This window comes from Anastrepha obliqua, chromosome 4, assembly GCF_027943255.1.
Source record: "Anastrepha obliqua isolate idAnaObli1 chromosome 4, idAnaObli1_1.0, whole genome shotgun sequence".
Lineage (NCBI taxonomy): Eukaryota > Metazoa > Arthropoda > Insecta > Diptera > Tephritidae > Anastrepha > Anastrepha obliqua.
The window spans coordinates 124,530,514-124,546,009 of record NC_072895.1 but is presented as its reverse complement, the minus strand read 5'-3'; positions in this window follow the sequence as shown (position 1 = coordinate 124,546,009).

Below are 15,496 nucleotides of genomic sequence, written 5' to 3'. Positions count from 1 at the left end.
TTTATATAATTGTAAATACACGTAAAAAACATGTGTATATATTAAAGTAATAATCGCAGTGCCAACAAATGAATGTGCGTATGTTTCGCAAAGAATAAAGCGCTTTGTGGCGCCTATAAATGTGCGCCAAGAGTATAAAATCACATATTAACAAAAATTATTTGAAATAACCTAAAAAATTAATGTACATGTACGTGCAATCAGCTCTGTCAAATATAATGGCTCTGTTTGGGCTGATTTGGCTGCTGCTAGTAGTGGATGCAAAAGGTGCAGCAACTAGTATCGGCATAGCACATAGAAGCCTATCAACATCTGAACCGGAAATACGCACAAGGATTTTTAACGAAAAACGTAAGTACATACCATATAACAATAAGGCCCCACATTGTCTGAAATGCATATACAAACTTATATACGGTAATTCTCTAGTTTATGGAGCACATGAAAAAATTGATCAAAAAAGTTAAGGGGGGTACCAATCGATGCTTATTGGTCCCAGTATTGAAAATATGAAAAAAACGAAGTAATTTTTTCTCTGTTCAAAAGTTATTAACAAAAAACAATTTTATAATGTTGCTCTTTTCAATGACTAAGTACACGAAAGTAAATACACTTAGGGCTAATATATTTCAGCTGTATTTTCTACAAAAAATAGGTAAATATTAACATTAACTGAAATATATACTTAAGTGTGCAGTTCCAGACAACGATGCTTTCAATAATTTTTTGCGAAATACTCAGAGTATTTACTTCTGCTCAAATATGAACGAGACTGATTTAATAAAACACAAACGGTTAATTATTGTTCAATTTTTATTTTATCTCCTTCAAAGTAATCACCATTGGAGGCGATACACATATGCCAACGTTTTTTCCAATCATCATAGCATTTCTGGAAGGCCGATTTCGGTATGGATTTCAGTTCCTTCTTCGAATTCTCTTTTATGACTTCAATTGTCTCAAAATGTTTTCCACGGAGCGGCAACTTGAGCTTGGGAAACAGGAAAAAGTCACTTGGAGCCATATCAGGCGAATACGGTGCTTGCGGAACGATATTAACATTATTTTTGTTCAAATAATCGCGAACAAGACGTGATGTGTGAGCTGGTGCATTATCGTGATGCAAGAACCATGACTTGTTGTCCCACAATTCCTTCCTTTTAAGACGAATGTTCTCGCGCAAACGCTTTAAAACGTCTAAATAATATTCAGCGTTAACCGATCGGCCTTGCGGAAGGAACTCCGAGTGCACCACACATTCGTAATCGAAAAAAACAGTCAGTATAACCTTAATTTTTGAGCGACTTTGGCGTGGTTTTTTGGGTTTCGGCTCCTCCGGGGAGGGCCCTCTTTGAACGATTTGTACTACTGGAAAACACGTGCACGCGATAGAGCAGAGTCTCCATAGGTTGTCTGCAACATTTTTAAGGCGTCTGAAGCCGAAATTTTGTTGGAATAACAAAATTTCAAAAAAATTCTTTGTTCAACTTGAATTTCCATCGTTAAATTCGAAAAACACACTCGAGCTTGACTTGTTTACAGTAGCACAGAAAACAAACTATGTGACATACCACGCTGAAATTTGCCATGTAAGCTTATAACAGTCCTACCATCCAACAAAAAATTTATTTTTGCCATATGTCATCCGCGGACCGTTTTATTGATAAAGTCTCGTTCATATTTGAGCAGAAGGTATTATCTTAAAGTAAATGATATATTAATATTTATGCTTAAACTAGCAAACCCGGCGAACTCCGTTTCGCCACCAGATGGCTTCGTGTTTTGTAACATTTCGTTTGGGGATTAAAAGATGAAGAAAAATTATTTTTTTTTGTTTTATATTTGAAAAGGAAAAATTTTATTTCATTTCACAATAGTAATGAATTCATTTCGATTACAAAAATGATGTGTAGTTTAGTTGAACTTCTCTAAGTAAAAAATGAAAGTGAATCCAAAGTAAATACTGAATCGAAGCGTTATACGTGTCCGCAAATTATCGGTTTCATTGAAGTGCTCTTTGGTAAACCACATTTTTTATTCTTTGGTCTGACGTTAACACAAACAAAGCGGATGGTTTCCTAACTCGTGAACACCCAACGTATAGCTGCCCATGTGAAAAACAATGATTTTTTAAATTTATCCCGCAAACACTAAGCGATTGGCCTGGTCCTTGTTAATTGTCATTGCGAACGCAAGGCGAACCGGAAATTCCAATCGTTTGAAGTCAGACGGAAGATCAGTCGGAGTCACTGGTATTCGAGGAATACATACATTTTCACCTGCGTACTTTCCGTTAATAATGGTTGCCTCAATCAAATTCGGCATAAGTCTTTTCACCGCAAGCTGAGTACCGTTGCAAAGCCGCGGTGGATTCAAATTACGCAATATCATAATAACTGAACCAACTTTGAGTTGCAAGTTATGTGGTGGAAAAGCTGGTAACTCCAGAGAGTTAAAACTCCGTTGGATAATTTACTACATCATCGGGATTTGTTATGGAATCAACGGATTTGTATGTCACCAAATCGCCATCGATTTTTGATTGAATGCTGAAATTCAGTGCGTGTACATCATTATTCTTTGCGGCGAGAATTGCTCGTTGACTTAACCAAGCCTAATTCTGATAATTCTCACTAATATTTGGGAAAACATTTTCAATAAGAGCTAATTGAGAGTCTACAAATCGGCAAAAGTCGTTGGTAAGAGTAATTAATCCAGCTTTCGCATCAACTGGGACTTTTCCATTTCCAACAGCTAACAATTGTTTGGAAAATTGTGCAGCACTTTGATCATTTTGAAGTTGAACTCTCATATTAGGGGTTAGCGATAATGTTTTTACGTTATCCCACAAAGGTGATGACTTCAGGCAAGCATTCAATTCATCTGTAGGCGTTCCACGGGAAATTACTGGCAACGTCTGCCTGAAATCGCCTGCCAACAATATCATCAAACCGCCAAAGATGTTGTTATTTCGCCGAAGATCCTTCAGTGTGAAGATAAGTGCTTCAAATGATTTCTTATGTGCCATTGTGCACTCATCCCAAACCATGAGCTTGCATTGCATCAACAATTTTCCCATTGCACTGGATCGGGAAATATTGCATGTTGGAGTATCAATTGTGTTTAAATTTAGTGGCAACTTAAGCGCAGAATGTGCAGTACGACCACCATCTAGAAGAGTCGCCGCAATTCCAGATGATGCTTTGGCGTTAGCTATGCCACATCTTGATCGAATAGTTGCCAAAATCAATGAAATGGCAAATGTTTTCCTGGAAGAACAGGTGCGTCCAGGAAGAATAGACCACCAGTATTATTGTCCACCACTTGCATTCATGTTTCGTATACTTGTTTTTGCTGTTCATTCAGCAACGGCACATTATTTCGACCGAATTCCTGCAATGTATCAACATTGTATTGCAGCTCTTGGTTGAATGCATTGTGCATCGATCGATTTGGCGCAGTCATTCCTACTTCAATCAGTAGCTTGTTTGCAATAGTTAAGCATTGATCCTCAATTAGAATCAATCCTTCATTGTAGATTTCATCGGTTATTTGCATGTCGGGATTATTCGTTCGAATGCGCAAGCGATGCAAAATGTCGTATTTGTATTTGTTCCATAACTGAATTGGTTGTGAAGGGAAACACGTGGTGATGATAATTGCGAACAGAGTTCGTATTTGGTACGTATTTGGTACGCATTTGATGAAACAATTGAATCCGCAAGTGTTAAATCCCAATGAAAATCGTTCTCCAGCAAACCCAATAGTTGACATGCTTCTCGATATGTTTGGCATTGCGCAAATGATTATGGTCCACGTACATTTACCAACAGCAGTCGCAAATAAAAACATACATCAATTCTAGGATGAACAGTATACATGCGACCTAGCGCATCAGTAGAAAACACCTGTGGCCAATCTGGAATTGGGGTTTCTTGTTTGCGACGTTGGAATTTCTTTGTTGATTGATTCTAAGTGTAACACTTGTGTATTTCAACGTACATCAGCGTCGCTGCGAATGAATCTGCTTCACACATTGCAAAGAAGCTAGTCAATGTTGTCGATGGTGGTCTCTCAGCTCGTTGTGCCGCATTAGCCTCAGTGAAGTAAACTCTTTGTCCATTTTCCAAATGCACTGCTAACTGTACAACTGTCTTTCATGAATTTTAAATGACAATAATCGCCACTGTGCTTAATTAGTACTGACGTATCTGCCCATTTGCAAGTTGCTAATTTCATCATTCGCATTTTCCGACGCAATACCAAACACAGCCATGTCGCTGCCTTTTGTGACGTACTTGCACAAATATTTGACTGATTTGGCTGAATGGCAACTCTCAACGTTTGCATGTGTTTCGAAAATTCGTGATAGCAGCGGGCAATATGGTACAATGGATTCATTTCCGATCTGAATCTCTTGATTTTGAGCTTTAACTTTGATAGTTCGACCATTATCTTCTTTTGAACGTCGACGATGAATTCGATATCCCTCGTTCCCTGTGACTGTTTCAGCAACTAATGGTCGCGGATATCATTTTGTGCATTTTCCATCATCCATGCAAGACGATAATGGATATAATGCACCGCACGGTCCATGCACCATCTGTGTCGTCACATTTTCTCTTATTATATTTTGTCTTTCTTCGCTTAAGTTCTGTGAATACACTTGTGGCTGGCTTGCATGTTTTGTTTTGCGGCCGATGTTCGCAAGTCATCCTCTCTGCATTTCGGACTATGGACAGACTGGTGCATTTAACCTCAAATGCACGATCCACATAATTTAAACAGTTCAACTTACCACCTTAAGGACAAATGCTTGCTGTTGAAGTTGAATAAAAATTTGTACAATACGCGTGATTGATTTGATGGTTTCCAATTGAACTGTTAGGAAACGAAAAACTTTAACCTCAATTTCACAGTAAACACAATACCGGCTTTAAGTTAGCGTTTGAAATAACCTGCGCATAATAAATGTCACATGAAATTAACTGAGCAGAATACATGCTAATATATAAACCTCACGGAGCCCGAGACCTTTCCCACAAATGCAAAACCGTGGAAGTCGGTTCGTGCGTTCTGGAGTTGTAGCGTCAGGAAGGAAAACTCGACTTATTTTTATATTATAGATGAATATACAAAAATTTTTTTGAAAAAATATGGCGGCGCTACCACTGTTCAAACGTGGCTCCTTTAATTTGCGCAGTGGCATTTAGAGCCTCTTGTAATCAACTGGAATCAACTAGACAAAAATTTTGCATTAAAATGAGTTACTCTGCTTTGCACTTACCCAAAAAAATGAAAATTTGAAGTGAAAAAGAAAAAAATTACACTTTATTTTAAACAAATTGATCAAAACAATATTTTTAGTGATAATTAATATAAAATTTGAGGTACATGCAGAGGCCAATATGTTAAAGAATATTTCAGCAAAATTTTAAGTTGATATCTTGATTACTTTTTGAGTTATATTCTACAGCGCGGGAAAAAACGTATTTTGAGAAAAACACGATTAAAGGTTTTCATTCTTACTCATCTTTTGCTCGACGCTCATCACTTCACTGATTTTATAGGGACTTTTAAGACTTTTTATTAAGTTTAAAATATTAAAAATATATTCTTTAGATTGTAAATCATTTTTAAAGCAGAAAAAATGGAAAATCGAATCTCGGTGAAAGACCAAAATGGAAAAAAATTGAAACTGTAGGTCTCTCCATTTGTGGAACAACATCAAGACGCACGCCACAAATAGGAGGAGGAGCTCGGCCAAACACCCAGAAAGAGTGTACGCGCCTATTATATATATATGTATATATATTCTATTTTAGCAACCATAAAAAATGTCTACAATCTAATTGCAATATTATCATTTCCAAAAACTTCTTTTTATTTTAATTTACTCTTTCTTAATAATACAAATTATATTTATAAGTAATGTGCTGCATGCAATAATAATTAATGAATCGATGCAGAAAGCAATCGGCCTACTCATCTATTTATTGATTAATAGAACAATAAACCGGCCAATGCTGGCACACATCTAGTGAGCCATCAATCAAATCAAATGAACCGAATGCAAAGAATGCTACGAATTCTGTATAGTGGCAAAGATGAGCAGTCATATAAATATGTATGTATATGCTTTTATATGCATAAACGTAGGGACACACGCCGTTACTATAAAATATTGTATTGATGTGATAATCAAGTTAAAAAATCATAACATGAATAAAAATGATTTTGTCGAGGTGTGAAAGTCGACAATGGTATATCTAACTATACAAGTATACATTCAAGTAAAGTTTGCGACGTGTGTATCCACGGGCATCCAGCAGCCGAATTGCTTAGTTCGATTTAGCGTTTAGTGCCTCCAAAGTACTACATTTTAAGGTACGAGGAGAAGGTCAAAAAGCTCTAGGAATGGGGCTGAAGATGGTTTGGGCGATTTTTTAGCACTATTAGATGCTTCAGTACAACTATAAATAGTAAATTTCAGTAAAATCGATTCATTAATTACGGATGAAATTGAATTTCGAGTTTCATTAGTTAAGAAAAAATCCTCCAAATCCTTGTGGAAGACATGCCATCTGATTACGAGGTCTCCAATCTTTGAAAAACAATGATTAGGGTTGCCATAGTCTATTCAAACAAGGTAGTGACGTATTAAGACATTGTTGAAAAGGTCGAAAATTTTGTTTGGGAAATTACAAATTTCCCGGAAATAGTTGGAGTATCGACTAAGTATGACCATTTAGAATATAAGGGATGTGCGTACTCAATATAAGAAAAAGAAGAAGAAGAAAAGAACAAGAAGAAGAGAAAAAGAAGAAAAGAACAAGAAGAAGAGAAGAAGAAGAGGAGAAGAAGAAGAAGAGAAGAAGAAGAGAAGAAGAAGAGAAGAAGAAGAGAAGAAGAACAAGAATTTTGAATTGTTACCTTCAAAGCAAAAGCTAAATACAAGTTTTTTCTTTCGTCAAAATACCCAGTACAAATTCATACATACACACATACAATTGTATATATATTGGCACAATTCATGTACATAAATATTTACGCACAAATGAATTAATAAAGTAAATACGAGCACATATTTATGCATGGGTAAAAGCGAATGAAACATTCTTTCATTCATTGATTTTTATTGAATGTTCTTAACAAACATTTTCGGTCGTGGAAGAATTTTCTGTGAATTTGGATAGAGTAATATTGCTCAAGGATGACAGGTCAAAGTTTAACCATCGGAAGAAAATTGTCAGATAAACTTTGGCTGTTACGTCACGGAGAATTGTGTGCACTCATTGCGAAATAACATGAGCAGTGGTTGCGTTGATTTTTTCGTACATTACCAGCACAACCTCACTTTTTGCCGATCTATGTACGTACTCGTATGTCGTAAACCAACCGTTACGTCAGCAAATTCGCTTTGAGCCGAGTAACGGTTTGATGTTGGCCGTGCTTTTGCACTCCCTACAAGGTGAATTTTGCAAGTGTATATACATTCACACATGAATACATACATATTTATTTATGTAATATAAAAAGTATTTTTATTTCTTCTTCCTAGATTGATTTACATTTCCCTTTTTAGAATATCGCTTGGACTTAAACCTCAAGATAGATGCTAAAGTTAACATCTATAGATTCTGAAGAACATTCAAATAAGCTACATAATGAAAAGATATAAAACAACATAATGAAAAAATATAGCCACCGAAAATTTAAATACATATGTAGTTCAAATCAATTGAATACAATGGCGGCCGCCATAGTTGTTGGTTTCTGCGTGACTCAGTGGGGTCCGAGTTTGAAATACGCTGCGACGATGAAATACCAAATGATAGAAAAGGTTTGTTCTTAAACCGGTTACTACTCGGCAGGCATTGGCAAAGTTCCGAGTGTATATCTGCCATAAAAAGTTTCTCATAAAAAACTATCCGCCGGTCGGAGTAAAACTGTGGATTCTTTCATTTGTAGAAAAAAAGCAAAAAAAATGAGTAGATATTCGAAAAGTGATTGAATTGAAAATTAAACAAATCCAATATTTCTCTCCCGTAGTGTATAGTGTGAGCATTTGATGATATGAAGTTGCCCAAAAGTGCTAGAAGCTTACATTTCCTATCTGACATATCTTTCCCTTCTAAAATAAAAAAAAAACAGAGTATTTAATATCCAGCTGCAAGTAAATCAGCTCCATGGATTCACAGCGTACATACTCGTAAGCCCAAAGCGGGTATCAATCAAAATGACAAGTGCGAAGAGGGGTGCATTTTTATTGGAATCGCAGAGATTTCAACGAGTTGCTCATTATTATCAGCTGCTGCCTGAGGGAGTATTGTCACATACTGCATATTTATGCATTTATGGAAATCACACTGATATATCCAAGTACATACACACGCATTTACACATACATATGTATATACCATATGCTTTTAATAGTATTTGTGTGCGAGTACTACACACAGTACCCCTGCAATTTGCCCACCAATGCATGTATGCAGAAAAAGGTGTTTCTTTTTTAATTACTTCGTTTTAATTACTTCAAGCAGAAAATTGAGTTTTTAGGTCGGGAAACGTTTTTTGTTCAATATTTTAGTGTTTAAGAATGTATAATAACTGTGTAAATATGATTGCGATATGCGATTGAGAGTTGTGCGTTGGATGATTTTGGCCCGCAAATATTCCAGGCCCGCAGTGTTGTGTATAGCAAGCCTAGGGTAGACATGTTCGAACCACAGCATACGACTTCTTCGTATTATAAATGCGAGTTGAAGATTATGAGCGGACGAGTTTAGAAATTTACACATGCAGTTATTGTACAGTGGCTTTGAGCGTTTGATAGATTACTTGCTGTTGTCAATATACTGGAATACTAATCTATATATCACTCATTAATGTCGTAATCCAACCGAAATGTCGGAAAAAACAACTTGAAAGTTTTAAAATTGCTATGCCTTTCTCAGCAAAAGTAAAAACGTATACCGCCATCCAATTCTTTATACAACATAAAATAATTGCTACATACCTACATATCTAAGATTATTATTTTTTGATTACGACAATCCTGCAGAGCATTAAAAAAGTCGGTACGGTCTTTCCACCGTAACTAATAAAATTTATTACATTTAAAACTAGTACAAATATTAAGATGTACGTGAATTGGTCCGATTCGAAAGTATCTCCTAAAATTGGTTTTTAGAAATATTTTTCTCAAAAAATCAACTTAAAACGTCTGCCTAAAAATGTTAAAAAATTTTATCAACGGAATCAAAATAGTGAAAATTGCGAACAAAAATTCAAATTCAAATCGAAAAACTAAAAGGTTTAGGAAAATAGCTTTCTAATGATACCTTAGAAGTCTAAATCGGTCTGGATATGGCTTAGTTAATAAAGTTTTTCTTCAATTTATATTTCAAAATAAGTAAAAAAAAATACTTCATTATTTTTATTCCGTAATGGAGACATGATCGCTTCTTGGCAACATTGACAACACATCGATATTTTGCGCTACTTTTGATAATTGTGTAATCAGCCGCTTTGGTGATGACAGTTGGCCTTTCGCGATTTGATATCCTCCTATTTTTTATAGGGTGCCATATATTTTAGAACTTGCGGTTCTTATTCTTTGATAGTTCTTCACTGCATCATTTCTATCTATCATTTCGCTGACCACCGAGTGTTCTTTTAGATAAATTCATTTGTTCAATTCAATCTAATTTTTTGATGACTCTCAATGAATGCTGGGATATTGTATAATTGTCAACTTATGCAGCCATTAATTTGCCGCTGTCAGTGGAGCTGGAATCGTGAACAGTTCAGCTATTCTGATATGACCGCTTTGCCTGGTCTCCTTTACATTTGCGTCTAATTAAAAGTACTTAATGAATGAATAAATATGACGGAACGAACTCATTGTGTTCATTGTATGTGAACAACTACGCATCTGTAGGTAGTAGCTATACTAACAGGGTTGCCAGATGTATGTCACAAGCTACTAGATTGCCGCTGAATTTTCCAAACGAAAAAATTCAAAGTTCATCATTGGACTTTTTGAGAAGTGCACAGTGGCAATGAATTGCAGACAATAAGTTGTAGTATTTTCAATGGTTGGGATGTTAAATTTTTCATTAACACAGCTTGATTACTCATTAATTAATTCGTCGTGGTGTTTGTAGCAGAGAAACTGCAAAATGGATCGCGAAGGCCGCTTAACGCACAAAGGATGGCAGCTTAAGTAGCAATTACGCTTCAACTACTTCTCTTCCCTACTCTACTTCCCCGATTCTACTACATGCAATACACTCATGCATCCGAATATAAAATTTCCACTTGTTTTCCACTTTATTGATGGCATTCGAGAATTTAAAATGGCAAACAACTTCTCGTCCCGTGAATTGAATATGCGCGCGCGTTGAATTGCAATCGAGCGGTAGTGAGAGCCAACAAAATCAAAATACTCATATACATATATATGTACACGCGTATGTGCGGAAGAGTGTGCATGCAACGCATTGTGCATTGTGTTCGAAGCAAAGGCGGCGGCAGGCAGTCATGCAGGTTGGCGTCCGCCCAAATGGTGAGCCCCAGTTGCCGGCATGTGGGGAGCAGTCTACATTTTCATGATTTTTGCCGCTGAAAAATGAATTCTTTTATATTTACAATTTGTCAGAATTGAGCACAGCAACGGCAACAAAAATTGGAACAAGTATTTGTTTCAGACGTACACACATACACTGGTACACTTGGACGAGTATGTGTGCTTCTTTTCTGTTCATTTGGTTTTCAATTAAAAGGCAATTTTTCATTTAGTACAAAAATGTTTCGCAGATAAATAATGTAAAAATATTTGGTGCAATATTGAGAAAGACGGAAGAAGAAGAAATTGAAGATGATATGAAGTAATCCAGGAATTTTTCATGTGATAGCCCTATGTCGAAATTTGGAAATACTTTCGAGAAACAAAAAGAATTTCTTCCTAAATGCGAGAGCACAATTTGTGTTACCATTTAAGGACAAAAATTATAAATATGTATATCGCTTTTCCTTCATTTTTGCAGCCTGGAAAACGTAGAATCTCTCTTGCCAATAAATGCTACTTTGGACTAAGTAGGCAAATTACTAGTAAAGTCGTCTCTCGACGAACAAAACTAACACTCTACAGGGCTCTCATCATGCCCGTCCTAACGTATGGCGCAGAAGCTTGGACGATGACAACATCCGACGAAGCGACGCTTGGAGTGTTTGAGAGAAAGATTTTGTGTAAGATTTTTGGAACTTTGCACGTTGGCAACGCTGGGTGGGTCATGTCGTCCGAATGGATACAAACACTCCCGCTCTGAAAGTATTCCATGCGGTACCAGCTGGTGGTAGCAGAGGAAAAGGAAGCCCTCCTCTGCGTTGGAAAGATCCGGTGGAGAAGGGCTAGGCCTCACTTGGTGTGTCCAACTGGCGCTGGTTACCACGAGAAAGAAACGACTGGCGCACTTTGTTAAACTCGGCAAAAACCGCGTAAGCGGTTATCGCGCCAATTAAGAAGAAGAAGAAAAATCTCAATGTATAAAAGAAAATTTTTTTGCTGAAAAATAAAATTTTGATTTTTTCTCTCTATGCGTCACATATAAACTTATATGGTCCTATTAGGGGCATATGGCGTCAAAGGGCATAAATAAAGTGACCAATTTATTTTTTACGAGCGCTATTTTGTTATATCTGAACTGAGATGTGTGAGCCGTTGAAAACAATAGAGAAACAGAAACAGAAAAATAGAAAAAATAGAAACATAAAAATGGTGTTTTTAACCCTTAAATGCACCTTATTGGTCAAATACAACGAACTGAAATCTCGTTGGTGGTTGTAGACAGTTTAGTTTTCTTATATAATATTTAGACTGAACAGTTCAGTTTAAGACATTAAGACACATATTTCAACAGTTGGCAACAGATTTTTCAAACAAAGGCCAAAAAGAAGTAAAATCGCGCGGTTAAGGGGGCGAATGGTAGTCACGCACCAACCCCTTCGGCTACGACGACCGCCTGAGGGCTAATATCAAATATATACTATTTGTATTCTGCTTAGTCATTACATGCCCAGAAACATGAACTTTTAATCAATAGTTGACCCATCTCGCATACTCGTATTGTATTCCAATAAATTCTCAAACGCATGAAAACCCATTATTTATCTGGTAATATTATATTAAATTGCTTCTTTTTTCGACTATAGAGTACCACGGAACAACTCGAAAAGGCTTCATAATTTGACTGGCTGAAAGCTGTTCATAAATAAGTCAAGAACATAAATAAGTCAATGAACAGCTTCGAAGGAGATTCAGAGTACATTGTGCGTTGCTTTCAAATTTGATTATTCATTTATTCATTTATTCATTTATTCATTTATTCAGTCTACCAATAATTCTTACAGACTATATTAGACAAATTTTTAATTATTAATTAAAGATTATAAACAATTGTTGCTTAAAATTATATAAACTTAGTCTAAAGTCGAGGCTAGGATAATTATTGCAGAATCGAATGCATCTCACCATCGGTTCATTGAGGGCATAGTTAGTTCTATACCGTTGGTCTACAAATAAACGAACCTGCCTTAAATCATGGTGCTTTGTTTGAAATTTAATTAGACTCTGTAACTCACGACAATTTATATTGAGATTTAGAAGATTATACACGAAGAGAATCGAAAAGTAGATTCGTCTGTCCTCAAGGCTTTGTAGTCCAATCAATTTGCGTCTGCCTATATAACTAGGGAGCCCTTTAGGCCAGCGCAGCTTACACAATGCATATTTGGTAAAGACTTTTTGGACTTTTTCAATCTTATTTATATGACATTGGTAGAATGGGTTCCATATTAGAGAACAATAGTCTAGTCGGCTTCGAATTAAGGAGACGTAGAGTGCTTTCAAAGTCAAGGGATCTGAAAAGTCTTCCGTATTACGACGTAAAAATCCAATCATAGAAAAAGCTTTAGAGATAATGTAATCAATATGTTTCGAGAACGTAAGTCCTGAATCGAAGATTATGCCCAAGTCTTTGATTTCTTCTTTCCTACTAAGCATAATATTGTTCAAGAAGTAATTAAAGATGAATGGATTGGGTTTCTTCCTGTATGAAACCACGTAGCATTTGTCAGTATTCAAGTGTAGGTGGTTCATGGTACACCAATCTTGAAGATGTTTGAGATCCTTTTGAAGATTGGAACAATCTTCAATAGCTTTACATCATCTGCAAACATTAAGCATTTTACATATTGAAATATTTTAGGTAAGTCGTTTATGAATATTAAGAAAAGAATTGGCCCACAGTGAGTCCCTTGGGGTATTCCGGACCAAGCATTAATTAATAATGTAGATTTAGACGATGCTATTTTAACGAATAATTTCCTTCCCGTAAGGTAGCTTAAAAAGAATTTTAAAAGTGTTCCCTTAATACCGCATGCACTCAACTTCTTAATGAGAATAGAATGGTCGACTTTATCGAATGCCTTTGAGAAATCCGTGTAAACTACATCTAGTTGTGCGCGATTTACAAAAGCGTTAATAATATTATTTGTGACTAGTGCCAAATTAGTACAAGTGGATTTTAAGGGGACAAAGCCATGCTGGTACTCGCAGATAAGATCACTAATACGACTTAACATTTTAACTTTGAGAATAGAATCAAATAATTTCGAAATGGTGCTTTGTTTAACTATTGGGCGATAGTTGCATACCTCATTTCGGCTTCCTGACTTATAAATTGGCGTGATTGAGCATATTTTCCAAGCATCTAAGAAAATCGATTTGTTTAGACATTTATTGAAGAGAATTGAGATCGGTTTCGCTATTGAGGTGGAGACGAGTTTAAAAAATACGGGGCAGAAACCTTCGTGATCGGTAGATGAGCTATTATTCAGTTTTGAAGCTGCTTGTACAACATCATTGGTTGAAACAGTAAAGTCATCATAAGATTCAGAAGAGGATACATTAAGGTTAAGAGTGTCTAATTTGTCAAATTTTTCATAAACTTTTTGGAAAAATTTTGCAAAGAGGTCGCATGAGTCTTGTTCATTATCCGAAACAATGCCATCGTAATTTAAGCAAGTGGGGAAGCCGTTGGTCTTCCGTTTATTGTTGATATAACGCCAAAAGCTAGAGGGATTTGATTTTAAATTTGATTCAATTCTAAATATATAATGTTTAAATAAGTAGTTATGAAGACAATTGAATTCCCTTTTCAATCGGAGTAAGTTGTCTCGATCGCTTATGCTATTGGTTCTTTTTAACTTCTTGTATGCTTTATTTTTTAAATTTTTCAGATGACAAAGCCTCGAGTTAAACCAGGGGGTTTTCTTATGAGATTTCCAATTTCGTAGAGGAACAAAGCGGGAAATTGTTGATTGTAACTTGTCACATAAAATACTATAAGATGTTTTAGGATCATCGAAAGTGTCCAAAAATGACCAATCTGTGTTATCAATGTATTCGCTCATCTTTGTAACATCAGCTTTAGAGTAATTGCGACCAAATGTAGTGATCGACGATAGTTTATCGAATTTATAAAATTCAAAATTTATTAAGAGCGCTTTATGATGTTGACTATTACTTAAAATAGGTAAATAGCATTGTTGGCAAGATGAATTCAAGTCTGCAGAAATAAAAGCTAAATCCAATATTCGATTGTTATCGTTTAGAACTGAATTGATCTGTTTAAGGCCAAACGATAATAAAGTGCTTACAAACAGTAACTCTATTTCAGATTTAACGTTAGAAGGTATTAGATTATTATTATATGACAACCATGAAATATTTCCTAAATTAAAGTCTCCAAGATACATAATTTCATCATTTTGAGTTAAATTATTATAAATAGATGCTAAATTATTTAAATGTTTTTCATAGATATCATACGTGCTATCTGGCGGAATGTAGGATAACAAAAAGAAGATACAGCGGTTTAATGAAAATTTTATCTTAACGCATATTTGTTCTATACTGTTAGAGTATAAGTTTAGAGAAACATTACTACTACACAAATTAGCTTTTACTGCCCACAGTACTCCACCTCCTCTAGATAGGCCAGAGGTTGTTGGGTTGCGATCTAAGCGATAGACGTGATAATTTTTACAATACTAATAGTATTCAATAACTATAAATGTTTGACAAAAAAAAATAAAATAAATAAATAAATAGGAAGTAAAAAATTGCTTAGCCTTATAAAACACGCACCTCTAACCCTAAAATTTTTCACCATCAGCTCAAAATTTATGAAAAATGTATGCCGCACTGGCCTAAAGACGTCGTAGTCTAGAGGTACTGGGTTTTACTAGTAGCTATGCAATACATTTTCTTTTACGAAAATATTTATTACTTTTGTTATTTATTCCTTTTAAATTTTTTTCTTATTCCCTTCAATCACTTTCGTTCATTCGCTGCAATATAATGCTATTGACCTCATTTTCATGTTATTGGGGCGAAATCCCTCATGGCTTACATGAGCGGTTCAAT